Genomic DNA, 21,650 nt, shown 5'->3' on the forward strand with positions numbered 1-21,650 from the left:
AGTATGTGGGGAGCCAGTGGTTCCTCGAGCACTTTGTTGTTTTTTTCACTCATGGACCTTGCATATTGTTTGTAGGTGGTGTGTCATTGAGATGGCCATGAATAGTCTGCTTTATGCTAGAGCCTTCCTGTCAGTGGGTGTGATGTTGGTGTGACGTTGGTGTGACAGTTGCATTCTAGAGGCTTCCTGGATGGTCATATGTACTCTGTAGTATGTTAGTTGGTGTGGTGTCAGTGAGATGGTCAAATGTAGTCTGTTGCCTCTCAGTAGGTGTGGTGTCAGTGAGATGGTCACTGGTAGCCTACTGTGTGCTAGAGCCTTTTTGAAACTAAGTATATGCAGTTTCAGTGACATGGTCATGGGTAGTCTGTTGCATGGTAGAGACTTCCTGACAGTAGGTGTAGTGTCAGAGATGGTCATATGTGTTATGTTGCATGTCAGCAGGTGTGGTGTCAGTAAGATGGTCATAGGTAACCTGCTGCATGCTAGGGCCTTCATGACAGGAGATGTGGTGTATGTTAGGTGGTCACGGGCAGCCTATTGATAGCCTTCCTGACAGCAGGATAGCCTTGCTGACAGTAGTTGTGATGTCATGGCTAGTCTGTTGCATGATAGTCTTCCTGACAGTTAGTAGGTGTAGTTTCAGTGAGATTTTTTTGAGTAGTCTGTTTCGTACTTGAGCCTTCCTGACAGTGAGTGAGATGTCGGTGACAGTATCATGATCAATTGGTTGCACACTCCAGTCTTCCTGACAGCAGATATGATTCCAGTGAGAGGGTTATGGGTGGTCTGTTGCATGTGATAGCCTTCCAGATAGTCAGTAGATTTTCTGTTAGCGAGATGGCCTGTCGTTTTTTGGGTTCTACTATGGATTCTTCCTTAAGATCATCTGGTGGGCAAGGGTGATCTGTCCCCTACATGGTCTTCTTCACCAGAGATGTGGAATTCCTATTTCCAGACGCCCAGGACATATTGTTTGGGGTCAAGGGCAACAAGTTTTCATGTTTATTTTGTCCTTGGGACAAGTAGGCCCAACCCCCTGCAGCACAAACCCTTTCGCTGCCAGTTTACAGAGAATGGAACTGTCTGCAGTTGAGGTAATATGAGTGTACATATCTTAATGCTGTTTGAACTTGTATTTATGGTTCATTAATGAAAAGCCTTCATTATCAGAGTGAGCACTGAAATAAACGTTTTAAGGTCACACTGCACTACTGACAATGGTGCCAGTAAAGAAAGATAAAAAGTATACACACTTTTTGAAACGTTTGTCGATATGAGGGTAAGTATGATGCTTCCAGAATGCTCTCTGATTAGATGCAAATGTTTGCAGAAGCTTGTAAGCAAGAGTGATGATTCTTTGCTTTCAAAATTAAATGTAAAAAAAAATGCAAGTAGGAAATAAACATTTCACTACTATGAATGTTTAGGTGCTATTTCTTTGAAGAGCCATTTAGTAAAATGTATTGATGCATGCTAGTATTTCCCAAAAATATTACTAAAGGAAAATAAGTGTAGACCTTTTCAACAAGATTGCGGGAAGCATGAAAATAAACAAGCACTGGCAAAGCCAACCAATCTGACATTTTTCATGAGTCTTTTGGTTTCGCCAATGAGTGACTTGTTTTGACATGGTTTTTGTACCACTTTATTGTTGTGGGAGCTGCCAAGCCCGCACCATTGTAACAAACACTGTGAAAAAGAAACAAAAAGTTTTTGGTCTCAAAAGCACACTTTGCCGGAAGTTGCGTAAGAAAAGGCCCTCAGCCCCACCCCCTCCAGGGGGCCCCCTCAGCACAGTACCTGCCCCGAGTGAGTCTGGGGGGGCTCCATGTTCTCTGCAGGGGAGCTCCTTCCAGTTTTATTACTCCACTGATTGCCACAGTAGTTCCTTGCACTGAACAAAACTACTTTTTTGTGCCAGTATGCTCCTTGTGGAAGAGCTGAGTGCCATCACCTACAGTAAAGCTAGGCGATAGATAGGGAAATAGAAGTTTAATAAAAACAAAGGGTCTGATTTATGAAAAGTAAGCGCCATCTTCATGTGATTTTTGGATGCAAAAGTTGTGCAAACTTACAACATATATATTTTGTACGTTTGCACTTCTTATCCATCAAAAAATGATGTAAAGGTGGTGCTAACTTTTCACAAATTAGGCCCCAAATGTCTTTCTTAACACCAAACCTAATTAGGGACCCAATTCTTAAAGAAAGTCACAAAAGTGCACCCATGGTATATGTCTTTGAATTAGTAGCTTTCGTGAATTCACAAGAATTTACAGAAGTAGACCAGGAAATTGTACTCCCAGGAAATATTTGTGAACTGTATTTTAGTACAAGCAAATATGCATGTGTAGATTTGCTCACGTGAAAATATATTGAGCGTTTACAAGTTTACTTTCCCTCCAACCACTTTTTTCCCAACCCCGGAAGAACTTCTACTTCTGCCATTGTCAGGAGTAAATTTCCAACCTTTCTACTTTTCTCATTATGGGAAAAGATTAGAGACGAGCTGGTGAAAATCCTTAAAACATGCAAGTTAGTAGATTTGCAGACTCAAAGGCATTCCAGCCCTGTAACTATTGCTTACTGCTTCCCCCAGCCCCAGTATATAGACCTGTGGAAAGTTGTCAAAATAAGGAAATTGCTATAGTAGGGATTGAAATTGAAAGTATTCAGATCCTATTATAGTAGTAGCCCTGACATAATCAAAGAGGCTATTATCAGAAGTCTTACATAAGGAGATTGCTGCCATAATTTGTTGCCGCACTACATGGCACCAAAGGGATAAGTAGATTATTTGTACAGGACAAGTAGATTTCAGAAGCAACCTGTCCCATGGACAAGTAGATATTTTAATAAATTCCACAACCCTGTTCACGATAGGCGCAGTATCATTGAGATGGGCATTCACTTTTGTTTTTTACCTTTGGATCTGTATGGCCATCAGCAGTTGGGGAGTCTCTAGGAGCTAATTTGTCTTTGGTTGCACTTTTTTTATTTTAATGTCTCTACAGACAATTTTTTTTATGGCCAAATCCTTTATTCAAGAGTCATCTACCAAGTGAGCAATTAAAACCCAGGTTAATGACTCGACTGGTAGCTGGTTCCTTAATAAAGATATTTGGTCCGAACAAATGAGTGTGTTTTTAAGACTACTTATTCCTGTCCTTTATCACACCCTTCTTTCCTTTGTGTATGCAAGTTTCGAATGCTAGAGCCACCACTCAGAGATCTTATAGTCTACCACTGGGCATCTGTTTCTGGCATACTGTATTGAAGACATCTACACCAGTGTTCCCTAGTGAAATAATGACAAGAAGCTAGGAGTCATTATAATCAGTTATATTTTGTCTTATAATATTACCAATGCTCTCTGTAGTGGTATAACCCACTACAAGACCCATGGTTACATTGTAGAATGCAGTTTGAGTATGATTGCATTCACATCTGCTTATAGTGGCATGAAGCAAAAAGAACAGATGATGGATGTTATGCTGGTCAAATCAAACATTCACCCCTAGTCACAGATCTGGGTTTAATCCATCATTTATTTTGCTCACCACGCCACCCCAGTTTGGAACTAGCCATATGCAAATCAGTCTTGACCCTACTCCCCATGGGAACAGTCCAGTCTGAATTGCCAGGCCAGGTCCTCCCTGGACCAGAAACAAGCATCCTGGGACTGGTTTCTGGGTATCACCCCTCATCAGCCAGGATAGCTTGAATCCATTGGTGCAGTGAGCATGGGACCTGCATCTGGGCATACCCTTCCCACTTAGGGCAACAAAAGCAAAAAGAACAGATGATGGACGGAATGCGGAACAATTCAAACATTCACCCCCAGTCACAGATCTGGGTTTAATCCATCATGACCAACTTGACTGCTGGTCATGTAAATAGTGTGAGGTACTCAGACCTGACACTTCGCCTTTTGTCCTAGGTTGCTTTCTTTGCTCACCATGTTGTACCTCTTTCTAGAGCATAAGCTTTATTACCTTCTTGCCGTACCAGATTCTGCTTTTAGGGATTACAGGAAACATGTGCCTGATACGGTTTCCAGTTGTTACAGACCACCCCTCCAATCTCTGTCTCTTTCTTGTGGCTCATGTGTCCATGGATGCTCCCATGCTCAGAAACATCTCATGTAGTCCCTGTGTCAGGTACTTGCTGCATCCCACTCAAATTGTCTACTGTTGATGTTGTGCACAATTACTTTTGAGACTCTTTCCATAAAATCCTCCAGTCCTGCCACTTGCAGCACAGACTGCTTTTCCAGTGTAATGTTAAGGCAAAGCCTGCATTAATCAATTTGTTCAATTAGAATTTCTTCACTAGAAATTTAAAAATAAGCACCATTGATGCTTAAAAGTGGGGTCATTACCAACTCTTTCTGAAACCGTATGGCACCTTTCGGCCAAGAACTGGTGTTCAGCAGGACATACAGCTTTTGTGATCTGCTTCCTTCCTAGCTGGACAGATTTTTGCCGGCTGGACTATCCATGCCTCTCTCCCACCCTGAGATCCAGACAAAACCCAAGCAAGAGGAAGCAGGAAGGTTTCAGGAGCAGCGCTATGCTCGACTGCATTGATCGTGAATGCTAAGGGATGGACTAGCCATGGTAGAGGTACAGATGAATACTTTCCACAAGTTTCTTTGTTGACCAAGAAAGAAACATGTAAATAAACAATGCCCCTGCCTGGTGGGATTGTTCTGCCCTGTTTTAATAAAATAACCTGGGCTTATTTTATTGCTGAGTAGCTACAGTGCAGTCACAGACCCACCCCAAGTCCTACCTATTGCTGTCCTTGCTGGTCTGTGAGGATATGTAGAAACACCTATAAGCTCCATCATGTCTCAGCTTTGAGTTGTATCAACCACTTTAGTTTGCATCAAAGCCTTTGTCTGTAGAGCCTTGAACCCTGTCCCCAAAGCAGGTTGCCAAATAACGTTTTGACCACCATTGTTAGCCCCTTATTGGTTCCACCCAACCTACCAGAACCCCAATCATCCACAGACCTAAAATATTTTGAATGTCATTACCCATGTAGAAAAACTAGCAAAAAGGGTTCTAGTATATTCGTGAGAGGAGGGAACTAGTAAATACCAATCAGCTTGTCTATGCTACTGCCCCATGAAATACTTCTAGCAGATCGAAATATCTGTGAGCTCTGGGTGGCTTTGAGTCAACAGTGGATATCTTTAAAAGTTGGGTACCTAATTGATCTTTGCCAGTGCTGGTGGCAGGATTGTACGCGTCAGAGCATGAGTGATCTAAATAAACTGGCTGATGTAAACTGAGCTCCTCCGCCTACAGTAACATCAAATTGACTGGAACTAACACATAAACAGGAGTAATTTAATTCCTAATAACATTAAGAAGGCCCGGGATATCTATGGAGTTTTACCCCGAGCTGTATTTTGGCTTCACTGAAACCAATTGAACACATTTGAGTTATTGTCTCAGCCAGAAGTGCAAGGCCCTTTGTGGTCTATATGAATTGTTCTACTTTCCCCTGCAACATTAAATATGTAGCTTTTTCAAAGAAATACAAGTGGCTGGACATTCATCATTATTTGCGTTACAATGTGTAGTAATCACACAAGAGAAATGAACTTGAGCTGTTTATTCTGATTAACTCCTCACACTCAATGCCTGGCTCTTCAGTTCAACATTCTACTGTGAGCTCCCGGATGTTCCAAAGTCCAACATTCTAAGGTGAGTGGAACGTACTATTCTACTAGTGAACTTGAATATGTACCTTTGAATAATATCTCAATACTATTCTTACACTAATATATATATATATATATATACATATTTACAACACAAAATTATTGTAACACTATACTCTTGTGTATACAATTTTCCACACAACATTATAACTGAAAAGATATGACCAGATTAATGTGTTTATAACACAATGTTTCTCAGAACAAACCCATAACCACTTTGCTAGATTAAGAAAAACACGTTGTAGGCGTTACTAGGCTAATATGTCTCAGTTTATTCTACTCTGCTGGATAATCTACACTATGTTCTGGATGTTTGAATTTAAAACATATGTGCTGCGACGGAGTATACACACCACCAACATGGAGGTCAGTGTGCCCCATGTAAATGCGAGCAGGCCTTCGATTTGACTACATCAGTGTCTACTACATCACCACCATAGCCAAACCTCCGTCACGACCGGTCAGAGATTTTGGGCCAGATGTATCATCAAGGCCATTTGCGATATGGAAATAGCGATTTTAAAGAAATCGCTATTTCCGACTCGCAAAGTGCCATGTATCACATTTGCGAATAGGTAATAGCGATTTCTTAAAAATCGCAAATGCTATTACCGAATCGCAAATTGCGATACCTACCCAATTTTTAGCATTTCCAAAATTGCGATTTCTGAATGAGAAATCGCAATTTTGGAAATGTAAAACCCCAGGGTGCTGGGGGGCTGTGATGGGTCTATTCGATCCGACCCACACTCTTCCCGGACTTGTGCTGACTCTGCCTTAGTTGCACCGGAAGTGACCTTGGATAACAGCGCTGACATTGGATGTCTTACGAGGCCGCGGAACCTGAAGGGATTTAAAAGTCGGCTTCCTCCACTTTCGGGTGAGCACGCCGGGAATAGGAGCTGGGAGGCATCGGAGATCGCGAACTCCGAGCAACAGACGACTGCAAAAACCGCCGAGACCAGAAACGAAGCAGCCGCTTCTTGGAGGAGCGGAGCACCGCCTGAATCGGAATCGACGGAAAGCCCTGAAGATGGCCGCTGACCCCGGGGAGCTGAACGAAAGAGCCGCCACGCTTCAGGAGAAGCGTGGCCTCTCCAGGTACGGGGAGCGGTACAAGGGGAAGCGGGCGGGAGACGGGAGGTACAGGGAAAGCACAAGGAAGGAAAAGAAAAGGGAGACACGGCACGGGGAGCACTGCGAAGAAAGGAAAACAAAGGGGGACACGGCACAGGGAGCACTGCAAGGAGGAGAAACAAAGGGGCCACGACACAGGAAGCACTGGGAAGAAGTGAAACAAACAGAAAGAGCAAGAAGGATAAAAGACAGCGAAGAGAGTCTTATATGAGTATGAACGTAAATGATAAAGGCAAGGAATCGAAGAGGGAAAAACAGGAAAGGAAGGAAATCTAGAGTATTCGACTTACAGGAAAAGAAAGAAAAACAGCAAGGAAAGAAATAGAACAGGCCCAAAAGAAAACCAGGAGAGAATAAGTAAACAAAGAAGAAAATACACGAGAAAGGTAAATAGAGACGAGAAGAAGAGAGAGGGAAAATACAAAGAGAGTAAAACCGCAACCCCACACTTACCTGTTCTATGTTCTTCTTTTCCCGCACGCTTCCCGCGAGGTCCTGGGAGGGAGAGAAGAAGAAGAGGACGCGAGGTACATGCCTTAAGGGAAAGTCACTACCACCCGCCAGAACAGAACAATCATCTATGGCTGTTTCCTGTATATTACCTATCAATCCAATAAATCAAACCTATTAAATCAAGGAAAACCCACGCAGTCTGGTGTTTCTGTCCAGCCATCCTCGTACAGGCCCTAATTTTTTGGGGGACATGTAAGGTGCACACATGCCAAAAGGGCATGTGTGGTTTACATGTGCAGTTTAAAAATGCATTTTAAATGCATTTTTAAATTTTGCATATGGTTACCACCAAGTTCAACTTGGTGGTAATTAGCGATTCCTAAATGCTAAAATATAATTTAGGAATTGCTTCATACATTTGCTAAGGAATCGCAAATAAGGAATCCTTATTTGCGATTTCTAATTTAGAGAGTCGCAATTTGCGACTCTCTAAACAGGGTCGCAATTTTAAGGAATCGCTATTTTAGCGATTCCTTAAAATTGCATTCAGAATGTATTTCATACATTCTGAAATGGCATTTTGCATTCGCAAACGGGCATTCGCACCGTTTGCGAATGCAAAATGCTTTCATACATCTGGCCCTTAGTTTTTACTGTCTGTCACCCCCAGGCAAACCCTAGTTATCAGGGACTGTAAAATGTGAATATATGTCCCTCCACCATATGAGATGAGTCTCATGGCGAGGGTAGCATTATTTTATTTATTTTAAAAAGGAAGATCCCGTTTCTGGATTTTCTTTTTGAAAATACATTTTTTTATTTGTTTGGTGAAAAATTGCATCATTCCGATGCAATGTGGCATCAAACAGCACTATGCACTAACAGAAACCGCCATGATGGTGGTTCTTGCCAAAAGGGCTAGACTGGGAATATAAAGCAACCATGGCAAATTTTGTCAGACCAGCCACCCTATGGTGCCCAGCAAGCAAGCCTGACTACTATAAGTTTGAGAATGGGGAAAATGGCAAACATTTGGGCATTCTACAACACATTTTTCATTATATATTCAATTGTATTAGCTTTTAAAGCATAGTCAATTAAGACCTTACAGTGCTCTAGGATACATAGTCATACCTACAGACATTCAAAAAATAGGATGTCAAGTATGAAATAGGAATTTAAATATAACATAAGTGCACGTATTCACTGTTAAGCACATCCAAAAATCAGAGAACAAAATGAAAGACCATTTTGAGGAATGTTAGCACCCTTCGCCCCAATAAGCGACATAGCAGGGTAATAGTTTTGGGCGCCACACCAATGACCTTTTTCTTCACAGATTCCCTCACTACCACTCTCCAACAATGCCCTCATCTCTCTGTAGCGTCTCACTTGTTTGTTAGTGCTTCTCATACTATTGAAGGGTGTTGGAGCACTTTACATCACACACACAGAGGCAATGAATCATATATGTGTAAATCAGTGTATAGGAATGTTACGTAAGACAAAGGTGACCACAAGGTGGCCCCTACCATGAAAAGGCTGGCGGAAAGGCAGAGTTTGGGCCACAGAGGGTCCCCTGCACTGCCCACGACCATGTTTTGGGAAGTGCAGGCCCCCTCAGAATGTGCACTGTCTGCAATGGCAGACAGTGTGCATTCCGAGGGTGCTGTGTGGATGGCATTGGACAATCCCGTCGCACTGTTTCTGATGGTCAGCCTGGCAGAAACATCGAAATACGATGGTGGTGAGACCATCAGCTTGACGGCCATCTCCCCACCATCGTATTGGAGTTCTAGGGGTTCAAATGCCAAACTCATAATAAGGCCCCTACTCTTTTGTGGGTGGGTGCACGTGCTTCCATAACCAATCCTTACCCTCCCTATTACATCTTCCATAACCCCTCCCATTTAATAGTAAGTATTCCCCATTTTATAGCTACTCCCTTGTCCCTCCTCTCAAATTTTCTACTAAAACTTATACCCACATTTGTGGAGATTTCTGTAGTCAGGGTGGGGATCTCTGCATCTAAAAGATACAAGAAGTGGAGGGGTAGAGAACCACATGTATGTTAGTCGAAAGCAAGCTTTCTACAAAATAAAGTTTGTGAATAGGCGCTGTAGTGTTCAGCTGTTATAGCTTGCCCTGTGAATATCTGGATTCCAATGTTAGTGAATCCAACTCAGTGCCCCAAAAGTTCTTTTTTGCTCTGGGGTTTTCTGTTTCCCTGCACTAGTGTTACACCGAGTTCCATGGTGATATGGTGCCAGATGTATGAAAAATGTTTGCACTCGCAAACGGTGCGAATCGCAAAATTCGGCCATTTGCGAGTGCAAAAAAGTGGTCTGCGATGCATGAAAGGCATTCGCAGACCACAATTAAGAAATGCAAAAATTGCGATTTCTTGCGTTGCGACCTGGATTTGCGAGTCGCAATTTGCGATTCGCAAAATCCACATCACAAGGAGATGCTGCAAAAAATTGCAAATTGCGATTTTTCGCAGAATGGCATTTTGCACATGCAAAACACCATGAATAGGACCAGGTGGTAACCTGGTACAGAATTTAAAAATGCATTTAAAATGCATTTTTAAATTGAACATGTAAAGCACACATGCCCTTTTGGCATGTGTGCACCTTACATGTCCCCCAAAACATTTTTGGGGTGCAGCAGAGGGGGCCTTAGGCCCGCAGCATCCGGGGCTTTTGCATTTCCAAAATTGTGATTTCTGGTTCAGAAATTGCAATTTTGGAAATGCAAAAAATTCGCAGATATGGGCCAACAGGCCCATAGCTGCAAATGGGGCCGGTATCGCAATTTGCGATTCGGTAATAGCATTTGCGATTTTTAAGAAATCGCTATTACCGATTCGCAAATGTGATACATGGCACTTTGCGAGTCGGAAATAGTGATTTCTTAAAAATCGCTATTTCCGACTCGCAAAGGGCCGTGATGATACATCTGGCCCATAATGTATTAACACTCATTGCCGTTCCTTGATCTCGAACAGAACTTGCTCTTATTATCTTAGAAACATTAATTACAGGTATGCACTGAACATTTCGAACAGTTTGCATGTTACAGCCCACCCTGGTAGTAGTGATTAGTTTACAAATAGTTTATGTCCTTGCTGCCAACGAGCCAAGTGGTAACCATACCTGCAGGAATCGTTTCAGCCAAGGCACCTCTCCTGGGAAGAAGTCGTGTTCTGTGCTGGCAAATTCCATGTTTTATCTTTTGTTTTTAGTAGTGCATTTGTTAATTGTAGTTTCTTTAATATTTTTGTACAACAGACTCTCACGGCTGCAGATGGCAATGGTGGGTTAAGTAAAGTCTTTTAAATTAACGTTTCAGTCACTAGCACTGGAACCTGAGAATCTGCATATCAAAACCAAACTCTGTCCATCTCTCCCATGTGGCTGTTGAAAGACTCCAATAACACATAATGAAAACTAATTAATAAAGGGAAACTTTGTTCTATTTAATCTTTAAAGCTGTTAGACTCATTTTGAACATGGTGTACGCCTGGTTGACATGCAGAGGAACTCTTTTCCTCTGGGATTGTGAACAGCCTCAGTCACTTGATGAATAACAAGGAGCTGTGCAGCATTAATCAATGTTAAAACGTCAACGTTTTTATATAAAGGCTCCTTTGATGCTGGTCTTCAAGTATCCAAAAAAGAAAGAGAGAGAGAGTTTAGCAGAGATCCTAAATTGTCCTTGTTGTGTCTCACACCACAGAGAAAGCTGGACTCAGGTTCCAAAAGCAGAATGTGTCTTTATTTCTTAACAGGAGTGATATGCTTTTATATATTGAGGCCTCTGCCATCGTGGTGTGGAGCAATGACTTCTTGGCCCTGAACAACGCATATTTTGCGGCCCACTGTTTGGAACCAATTTAAGTATATTATCCATTTCAGTTTATTCATGCCCTCATGATGCAAAACAGTACTGAATTATACATTAAACTTTCAGAAATGGGAGCATACAAAAATAGACCAAAGTTTAAGCTGTCCAGTGTTCACCTGCCAAATAGTACCAAAAGAAAGCTTGACCCAGATCTAAAAGTTTGTGTTTTTGCTACAGCATTTTACCTGGAATCAGTGTGAAACCAGCACCTTTCTCCCATTGTACCAAATTGACAGTAAAGGTGACTGGTAGATGTTTAGTGGACTGGTGGATAATATTAAAATAAGACATAAAGTACTCGAAAATGTAGCTTTAACTGACAAATATCTGTAATCACAAAATGTCCCCATTCAATACTGGCATTCTCGCTGCAACAGTGACAATCAAATCAGTGGACTGACAATTTTCACCATTCCATCTGAAGAAATCTGAATATTATCTCCTTAAATCTCTCCCCCTGCTTTGTCTCTCATTTCCTCTTTCTATGTATAACACTTTTCGGGATAGATAGTGACCTCCTGATTTGGTGACAACAATGTCACATAGTTCTTCATAGACTATTTTGGTCTTGTTAACTGTGCAATTGACATGTTCTATGATAAAGGTGTCTCATGCTGAACATAGGCGGATGACGAGAGAAGTGGTCTGGAGATTCAGGATCCTCTCAAGGCATGTGCACAATTTTAAATGGATAGTGTAAATGCACAGTCTTGAAGCATAATACCACATCGCTCTATTCTAAGGGGCATCCTAATATTTGGGTGGCCATAGGCATTGACATGTACTTAGGGATCCATAATGATGGTAAATTAATTTCCATATAGAAATAAATTAAATGCTTTGCCAGCTTGAGAGTAATATTTCTCTCTGTGGTTTAGACTGGCATCACAAGACCAGGACATTCACATCACCATTAAAGACATCTGCCCAGATCAAGAGGCTATCCAAACATAGAGTGAGCATCTTCAATAAAAAAAATAAAACCTCGGAAAAGATCAATTTCCCCACAGTTGGCTCATATGTATTTAGGAGACAGACTTTATCATCTAGTGAGCTGTAAAGTAGCACATCAGTCATTTGGATGTTCACTTTTCGTCTCTGCAGGTGAAAAGAGAACATCAAGGGTTGCCCATATTGCCAAACCTAAGTATGCAGAATATGAAGATGAAGAAGTTTGGCTCATCCAATCATTTGCCAAATGGTTGTGTTTTTATTTGGTAAACCAAATGGGTAGTCTTCTTGCACCACAAGCTATGTATAGAGGACCAAGTGCCTGCCAGTGCAAAACAAATAGCTTCTCCTTGGGTCCAGCTCCTTATGCTGGGTTTGAGAAAGCATCAAAAGGCAGATCCAAACAGTAAGTCAATCACTAGGAATGAGACATGTTTCACCACGCATCTAAGTCTTCATCAAGGTTATCTCCAGAGCTCCCAAGTTTCCTGATTTTATGTATGAGTTACTTGTTAAGTCCAGACTATTCCTTTGCCTGCCAGTATGTATGCACCTGTTGATATCATTTTTTTTGTTTAATATTTTATTGGCATTTTAGAAATACAAGAAACTATACATGGGAGGAAACAAGGACGGAAAGAGAAAAGCAGCTAGCGAGAGACATACATATCACAAGTCATGTAAACAAAACATTATTTGTAGATATCGTCAATAATTGCATACTAATGTTGATTGATAATAATATTGGTAAGGGAAAGCGGTTAATTCCTCAAGGTTGGAATGGGAGAGGAATGTGCAATAGAGGATGGTAGAGGGAATGTATAATCCCTGCGGGAAGTAACAGTAACCTATGTGTGTCGTACACGTACTTATAGAAAAGGTTTGGTACAAGAAATAAAGAGGGAAAGGGGAGGGGTGGGAGAGGGAAGGGCATTGTCATGTTAGTCGATAATAAGGGTTATGCATAATGAAATTGTTGACAGGCGTTTGGAGTCATGAAGGAGTGACGTTGGTGGATTTTCCATTATGAGGATGGTTTGCGAATAAATAGATCAAGTGTCTCCCACAAGGTTTGGGAAGGTACTGGAGAACCTTTGTTGGTAGGCTGAGATAAATGCATGCTCCTTAAACAAGTGACCCAAGCTCACCAGATGTGGTATAATATTTTGTCAAAAGATCTCCAGTCTATCAATATTACTTTGATAGCGAAGATGAGTAAAAGGTCAAGGAGGAGAAGATCTATGTTAGAAAGATCGAGATGGGGTCTGCAAAGTGTGGGCCTAGTAGAATAAATGGGAGCGATAGCGGAATGGGTGTTTGGAATATTTTTTGTAGTTGAAGGACAATGTCTCACCAATATGAATTTAGATGAGGACAAGACAAGAACATGTGATCTTCTCGCCAGGGGACGAGTCACATGCCCAGCATGTGTTTGCATCTTTAAGCTTAAGGCAAAATAATTTTGACGGTCTCCAGTATAAAAAATATATAGCAGAAAATTTGGTTTGTGTTATCGAAGGGATAATTTTTTTCTGAAGTAATTGTGATCCAATTTTTTTCCAGCCTTCCTCTCTGGGGGAGAGAGGTTTCTAGCAGAGAAATAGGGAACCCATTTCTGTGCCAAGTGTGGGTGACTTTTATTTTTTGCAGTAGTAAGTATCTTGTAGAATTTAGACACGGTGTGACCATTCCTAAGCATTATGTGAAGTTTTTGTATTAGGGATGAATTGTGGATGGGACTAAACTTGGATATCTTAGCTTTGATTGAAAGAAAGCCATAAAAATCCATATTGGAGTGGTTGTGTTTGTGTTGTAGAGAATCAAATGTAAGCGGTCCAGAGTTTCTATACAGATCTGCAATCGTCGAGATCCCTTTGGCTGGCAAAATTAGACCGATTATTGGGGAGTTGGGGATATGAAGTTACTTATTGTACCTCAACGATGCAAAAGTTGATTTGTGAATATTAATTAGCAAGACTGTGTCTATAGAAAGAATGGCAGCTATGGTGTCCTTGAAAATTATATGGGATTGGTAATAGAAAGGAGAGAAAAAGAGAGGCAAATGGAGGATTCAGCGCCCAGCCACATCGTTTTTTTTAGCGGGTCTGTTTCAAAGCGCTGTGAGCCCTGGGCCACCAAGTAGGCAGTTTGATATGTGGGCCAGTTAGGGAAGTTGCAATTGCCTAATTTCACGGGTTTTCTCAATTTCTTTATTTAGAGTTACGTCTAGGGCTTTTTATTCTCCCGTAGGAAGTTAGGTGCCACCTTATCAATCTTAAGGAAGAAATCTTGGGAGAGTTGAAACAGCAGCATGCTGGACAGGAAGTTGACCAGAGATGAGATCTTCATTTTGATGGTTTCAAGTCTACCCCACCAAGATATGTGTCTCGGTGACCATGATGAGAGTAAGTCCTTAATTTTGTCTAGGGTTTTGTTTTTGTTGAGGGAGACAGATTCTGCGAGGTCCTTATAGAAACATATCCCGAGATATTTAAGAGCAGACTTCCATTGGAAGTTAGAAGAGCCAGTAATCAAAGTGTGGCAATGAACATTCAGTGGGAGAATCTTTGTTTTGTCCCTGTTGAGGGACTATCCTGAGCTTTGGGCATGTACTGCTATTTGATGGAGTTTGTTTTGACCAATGACTTTGTGTTTCACCACTGCGCATATTAGTTGCTCAATGTTCACCAGTAGCACATGGTATGTTTTGTTCAGTTTAGCCGCCTATGGGCTTTGACATTGCATTAGTCATTACATTCTGTATTCTGCCTATTGGCTTTGACATGCTGTATCCAGTCTAGCCGCCTATTGGCTTTGACATTGCATTCCTATTGGCTTTGACATGATGTATTCAGTTTAGCTGCCTATTGACTTTGACATGCTATTAGATATTCTGCCTATTGGCTTTGACATGATATCATATATTACATTTTGTATTCAGCTCCGCTGCCTATTGGCTTTGACATGATATCATATATTACATTTTGTATTCAGCTTAACTGCCTATTGGCTTTGACATGATATTATACATTACACTTTGTATTCAGCTCCGCTGCCTATTGGCTTTGACATGATATTATACATTGCATTTTGTATTCAGCTCAGCTGCCTATGGGCTTTGACATGATATAAGACATTGCATTTTGTATTCAGCTTAGATGCCTATTGGCTTTGACATGACACTAGACATTGCATTTGATATTTAGGTTAGCTGCCTATTGCCTTTAACATGACATTGCATTTGATATCTAGGTTAGCTGCCTATTGCCTTTAACGTGGAGTTAGATCTTGCAGTTGAGAATCCAAGCTGTATTTTTCCAAGCTGTGTTTTTGCACCAGAGAACCAAGATGTTTTTCTCACAGTAGACTAGACATGATAAGAGAGAGTACATGGGTGTTGTTTTTTCTTCGCTTGAGCTTGGGAACAGGAGTAGTCTTGGAGACCTGGCCAGTCTCCAAAAGGCTTGCTCAGTTTCCCAGGTCTGAGAGGAGGGGGCACACCTTTGTAACGAATGTAACAGGCTGCAGAGGGTCAGATTCGAATCTGCCGGACCTCGTGCTGGAGCTTGGCGCAGGCTGCCAGCAATTCCGTGTGGGTAGATGAATCTCTCTTTCTCGCGGCTGACAGGGGTCATCAGCTTGCAGACCTTAGAAAGATGAAGCTGTAGATAGTTCCCACACGGTGAAGTATTTGTTTTGCTTTGCATTCAATATCTTATAAATATAACCTGCTGTGTATATTGCAAACTGATATATTTTGTTTGATTAACGCGGACTTGAAAGCTACTAATTCGTCATACATAAAATATTGTGGTTGGGGAAGAATTAACAACAATAAAAGTCTTCTTTGACCTCAGAAGTGCATTTCTGTTGTGTTATGTTAGTGCTTAGAAACTAGATAAGAGGAAAGCACTACAATTGGTACCAGAAGTGGGGTCGGTCATTAAGAGGTGATTAAGAGGGTGTTGACGAGTTGGTAGATTTTTTAAGTGCACACTTTAAAAGTGTAATTGTTTTTTGTTGTTTGGAGAATTACAGAAATTGTTTTCTGTTTGGGGAATCACAGTAGCACGGCAGACCATGTCTGAGAATACATGTGTTGATAAACTGCCTGATGGTGCTAAGAAAAACTGTGAATTGTTTTCTGTTTGGGGAATTACAGAAGAAAATGCATGTGTAGCTAAAATGCCTGATAATGTTTTGAGAAATAATTCCTGTTGTATATATGTAGAAAACGTGTCTTTTGGAAGTAATGATGACAGAAAGGTTTGGATACCTTTATCTGCTTACAGAGAAATGCAGGAGAAATGTAGGCAGTTGGAACATGAAAATAGGAATTTACGTGAGCAAATTAGCCCGACTGAAAGTTATAAGAGGGCTGTTTTTGAAGAATCTTTCTTGTCCCATTCCAGTAATGAGGGGGTTAAGACAGCTCCGAGCTGCACTGAGTTTCCATGTGAGCCAGGGTTTTTGGCAGACAGAATGCATTCCTTAACTGATAACACGGACGAGAGAGACCAGAATGTGATTTACGAGTTACCGTTGCAAAATGCACAAGTAAAACGAAAGATTTTAGAGCAAGAGCCGACTTTCATTAGCTTGTTTGATTTTTGGAAAAAGAATAGCCCTCATTTGAGAGAAATCCTAACACTTTTGTATATGGTCACTGTGAAAAATTATATGCAGTTGCGCGCTTGTGATTTGGCCAATGAAATAATGCAGACTTTAGGTTTCTGCGCAGTGCAAGAAGGAAATACTTATGTACATGTAACTCAAGAACAAGGAAAGAAAATAGTGCCCCTAGCTAGGATCATACAATGGATCTGGTACTTGCAAGACAGGGCTAGAGTACCACAGGTAAAAGAGTTATCAACGAAATTGTGTGCACCATTTGAATTCGTGTCCACTGAAGATAAAAAGCATGTTTGTTTTAATAATGATTCATTGACTGAAATGTTGTTTTCTGGCACCGTAGAAGGAACAGCGTTGTATAATGTGTGTCAGATTTTAAAGCAAGAGCTACGTGAGATGTGTCATTTTTACGCTGATTTTTGGTTCATTGCTAATGTTTTAGCACCTAACTGGTTCAATTACCTTGCAGATGTTAATGAGAAAAATTCAGAGAGAGAAGTGTACACCCAGAATTCTGCCTTAGTGGGGATGGTTAAGTGGGTGCCCCAGAAATGTGAACAGCTGAGAGAAAAAGCCACTTACAGGTGGACAAAGATGAGAGAGATGCACATTCCCCTAGGTTTGATAAAAACTGTGCAGCACGCACAAAAGCAATCTGTCATGCAAGCAGTCACAGAGCAGTTGGGGAGAGGAAAGTTACCAGGACAGAAATGGCAAAGTGATCAGGTTTTAGGGAGAGTGATTGCTGCAGATTACCAAGGAAAAATCGAAATTATGCTGATACCTAGAAAAGAATCTGATTCATTCATACAAATTGGAGACAGAATGGCCCAAATTGACAAAAGTGCAGTGAATGGAGGTTTGGTAAAGAATGAGTCTGCCCCAGCCCTTCTGACAGTGCAAGAAAAGGGAAGCTGTGGCGCAGCAGATAAAAACCTCAGTGCTGATGTGTTGGCTGAAGCCCCAAGTGATCCTCCAGAACCTGCAGTGAATATAACAAAGGGCCCCCAAAACGTCCTGCTGATTATAAAACAGGGAAAGAAAGAGGAAGGGTGCAGTTTAAATGAAAAATGTTATTTGCAAGAAAAGTCATACTTGTTTCTTTTGCAGATCCTACCACGTTTCGCCACTGTCCCTGAGTGTGCTGTGTGGTCCCCCTTCCGGTGTGTGCGTGTGGGGTCGGGGAAGGGACCGAATCCCCAACCTGAACCTGGCTGAGTAAAGTGCCAGCACCATGGATCCATTTTGCGCAAACTGCGCCTTCAGTTCAAGTTCAACTTGTTTGATTGCATTCTTCCACTGGAACTAAGCTGTGTTTTTTTATTTTTTTTCCCCTCTCGTATGGAACTCTGACTTTTGCTTATCTTCCAGCAAACCTTTCAGGTGGACCGTGCACCTTTACATGAGCAGAACTCATGCCACATCAAATTGCTAACACTGTTGAATTAGAGACTCACTCAGAGTATAAAAAAAATGCCCAGTCTTTTCTGTATAGATGTATCTGATGTGAAAGGTTATGAAATCAATGTGTTAATTCACTTCTATTGCTTTACAGGGATTGCTTTGATCATTCTGATAATGTTTTTTTGTTTGTGCTGATGTTTTTTTGTTTTTGTTTGAAACAGGAGATATGTGAAACAAAAATTCATTGGTCAAAGGGCGGAATGTACTGCTATTTGATGGAGTTTGTTTTGACCAATGACTTTGTGTTTCACCACTGCGCATATTAGTTGCTCAATGTTCACCAGTAGCACATGGTATGTTTTGTTCAGTTTAGCCGCCTATGGGCTTTGACATTGCATTAGTCATTACATTCTGTATTCTGCCTATTGGCTTTGACATGCTGTATCCAGTCTAGCCGCCTATTGGCTTTGACATTGCATTCCTATTGGCTTTGACATGATGTATTCAGTTTAGCTGCCTATTGACTTTGACATGCTATTAGATATTCTGCCTATTGGCTTTGACATGATATCATATATTACATTTTGTATTCAGCTCCGCTGCCTATTGGCTTTGACATGATATCATATATTACATTTTGTATTCAGCTTAACTGCCTATTGGCTTTGACATGATATTATACATTACACTTTGTATTCAGCTCCGCTGCCTATTGGCTTTGACATGATATTATACATTGCATTTTGTATTCAGCTCAGCTGCCTATGGGCTTTGACATGATATAAGACATTGCATTTTGTATTCAGCTTAGATGCCTATTGGCTTTGACATGACACTAGACATTGCATTTGATATTTAGGTTAGCTGCCTATTGCCTTTAACATGACATTGCATTTGATATCTAGGTTAGCTGCCTATTGCCTTTAACGTGGAGTTAGATCTTGCAGTTGAGAATCCAAGCTGTATTTTTCCAAGCTGTGTTTTTGCACCAGAGAACCAAGATGTTTTTCTCACAGTAGACTAGACATGATAAGAGAGAGTACATGGGTGTTGTTTTTTTCTTCGCTTGAGCTTGGGAACAGGAGTAGTCTTGGAGACCTGGCCAGTCTCCAAAAGGCTTGCTCAGTTTCCCAGGTCTGAGAGGAGGGGGCACACCTTTGTAACGAATGTAACAGGCTGCAGAGGGTCAGATTCGAATCTGCCGGACCTCGTGCTGGAGCTTGGCGCAGGCTGCCAGCAATCCCGTGTGGGTAGATGAATCTCTCTTTCTCACGGCTGACAGGGGTCATCAGCTTGCAGACCTTAGAAAGATGAAGCTGTAGATAGTTCCCACACGGTGAAGTATTTGTTTTGCTTTGCATTCAATATCTTATAAATATAACCTGCTGTGTATATTGCAAACTGATATATTTTGTTTGATTAACGCGGACTTGAAAGCTACTAATTCGTCATACATAAAATATTGTGGTTGGGGAAGAATTAACAACAATAAAAGTCTTCTTTGACCTCAGAAGTGCATTTCTGTTGTGTTATGTTAGTGCTTAGAAACTAGATAAGAGGAAAGCACTACAATTGGTACCAGAAGTGGGGTCGGTCATTAAGAGGTGATTAAGAGGGTGTTGACGAGTTGGTAGATTTTTTAAGTGCACACTTTAAAAGTGTAATTGTTTTTTGTTGTTTGGAGAATTACAGAAATTGTTTTCTGTTTGGGGAATCACAGTAGCACGGCAGACCATGTCTGAGAATACATGTGTTGATAAACTGCCTGATGGTGCTAAGAAAAACTGTGAATTGTTTTCTGTTTGGGGAATTACAGAAGAAAATGCATGTGTAGCTAAAATGCCTGATAATGTTTTGAGAAATAATTCCTGTTGTATATATGTAGAAAACGTGTCTTTTGGAAGTAATGATGACAGAAAGGTTTGGATACCTTTATCTGCTTACAGAGAAATGCAGGAGAAATGTAGGCAGTTGGAACATGAAAATAGGAATTTACGTGAGCAAATTAGCCCGACTGAAAGTTATAAGAGGGCTGTTTTTGAAGAATCTTTCTTGTCCCATTCCAGTAATGAGGGGGTTAAGACAGCTCCGAGCTGCACTGAGTTTCCATGTGAGCCAGGGTTTTTGGCAGACAAAATGCATTCCTTAACTGATAACACGGACGAGAGAGACCAGAATGTGATTTACGAGTTACCGTTGCAAAATGCACAAGTAAAACGAAAGATTTTAGAGCAAGAGCCGACTTTCATTAGCTTGTTTGATTTTTGGAAAAAGAATAGCCCTCATTTGAGAGAAATCCTAACACTTTTGTATATGGTCACTGTGAAAAATTATATGCAGTTGCGCGCTTGTGATTTGGCAAATGAAATAATGCAGACTTTAGGTTTCTGCGCAGTGCAAGAAGGAAATACTTATGTACATGTAACTCAAGAACAAGGAAAGAAAATAGTGCCCCTAGCTAGGATCATACAATGGATCTGGTACTTGCAAGACAGGGCTAGAGTACCACAGGTAAAAGAGTTATCAACGAAATTGTGTGCACCATTTGAATTTGTGTCCACTGAAGATAAAAAGCATGTTTGTTTTAATAATGATTCATTGACTGAAATGTTGTTTTCTGGCACCGTAGAAGGAACAGCGTTGTATAATGTGTGTCAGATTTTAAAGCAAGAGCTACTTGAGATGTTTCATTTTTACGCTGATTTTTGGTTCATTGCTAATGTTTTAGCACCTAACTGGTTCAATTACCTTGCAGATGTTAATGAGAAAAATTCAGAGAGAGAAGTGTACACCCAGAATTCTGCCTTAGTGGGGATGGTTAAGTGGGTGCCCCAGAAATGTGAACAGCTGAGAGAAAAAGCCACTTACAGGTGGACAAAGATGAGAGAGATGCACATTCCCCTAGGTTTGATAAAAACTGTGCAGCACGCACAAAAGCAATCTGTCATGCAAGCAGTCACAGAGCAGTTGGGGAGAGGAAAGTTACCAGGACAGAAATGGCAAAGTGATCAGGTTTTAGGGAGAGTGATTGCTGCAGATTACCAAGGAAAAATCGAAATTATGCTGATACCTAGAAAAGAATCTGATTCATTCATACAAATTGGAGACAGAATGGCCCAAATTGACAAAAGTGCAGTGAATGGAGGTTTGGTAAAGAATGAGTCTGCCCCAGCCCTTCTGACAGTGCAAGAAAAGGGAAGCTGTGGCGCAGCAGATAAAAACCTCAGTGCTGATGTGTTGGCTGAAGCCCCAAGTGATCCTCCAGAACCTGCAGTGAATATAACAAAGGGCCCCCAAAACGTCCTGCTGATTATAAAACAGGGAAAGAAAGAGGAAGGGTGCAGTTTAAATGAAAAATGTTATTTGCAAGAAAAGTCATACTTGTTTCTTTTGCAGATCCTACCACGTTTCGCCACTGTCCCTGAGT

The 21,650-nt window shown here is 41.1% G+C and overlaps 1 long non-coding RNA gene across 1 annotated transcript in view; it reads left to right on the top strand.

Annotated features, from left to right (window-relative positions):
* The window catches only part of LOC138286471 (uncharacterized), a 28,204-nt gene that overhangs the window by 811 nt on the left and 5,743 nt on the right, over nucleotides 1-21,650 (top strand). The window lies entirely within an intron of this gene.

The sequence above is a fragment of the Pleurodeles waltl genome, chromosome 3_2 (genome assembly GCF_031143425.1).
Source record: "Pleurodeles waltl isolate 20211129_DDA chromosome 3_2, aPleWal1.hap1.20221129, whole genome shotgun sequence".
In the NCBI taxonomy this organism is placed as follows: Eukaryota; Metazoa; Chordata; class Amphibia; order Caudata; family Salamandridae; genus Pleurodeles; species Pleurodeles waltl.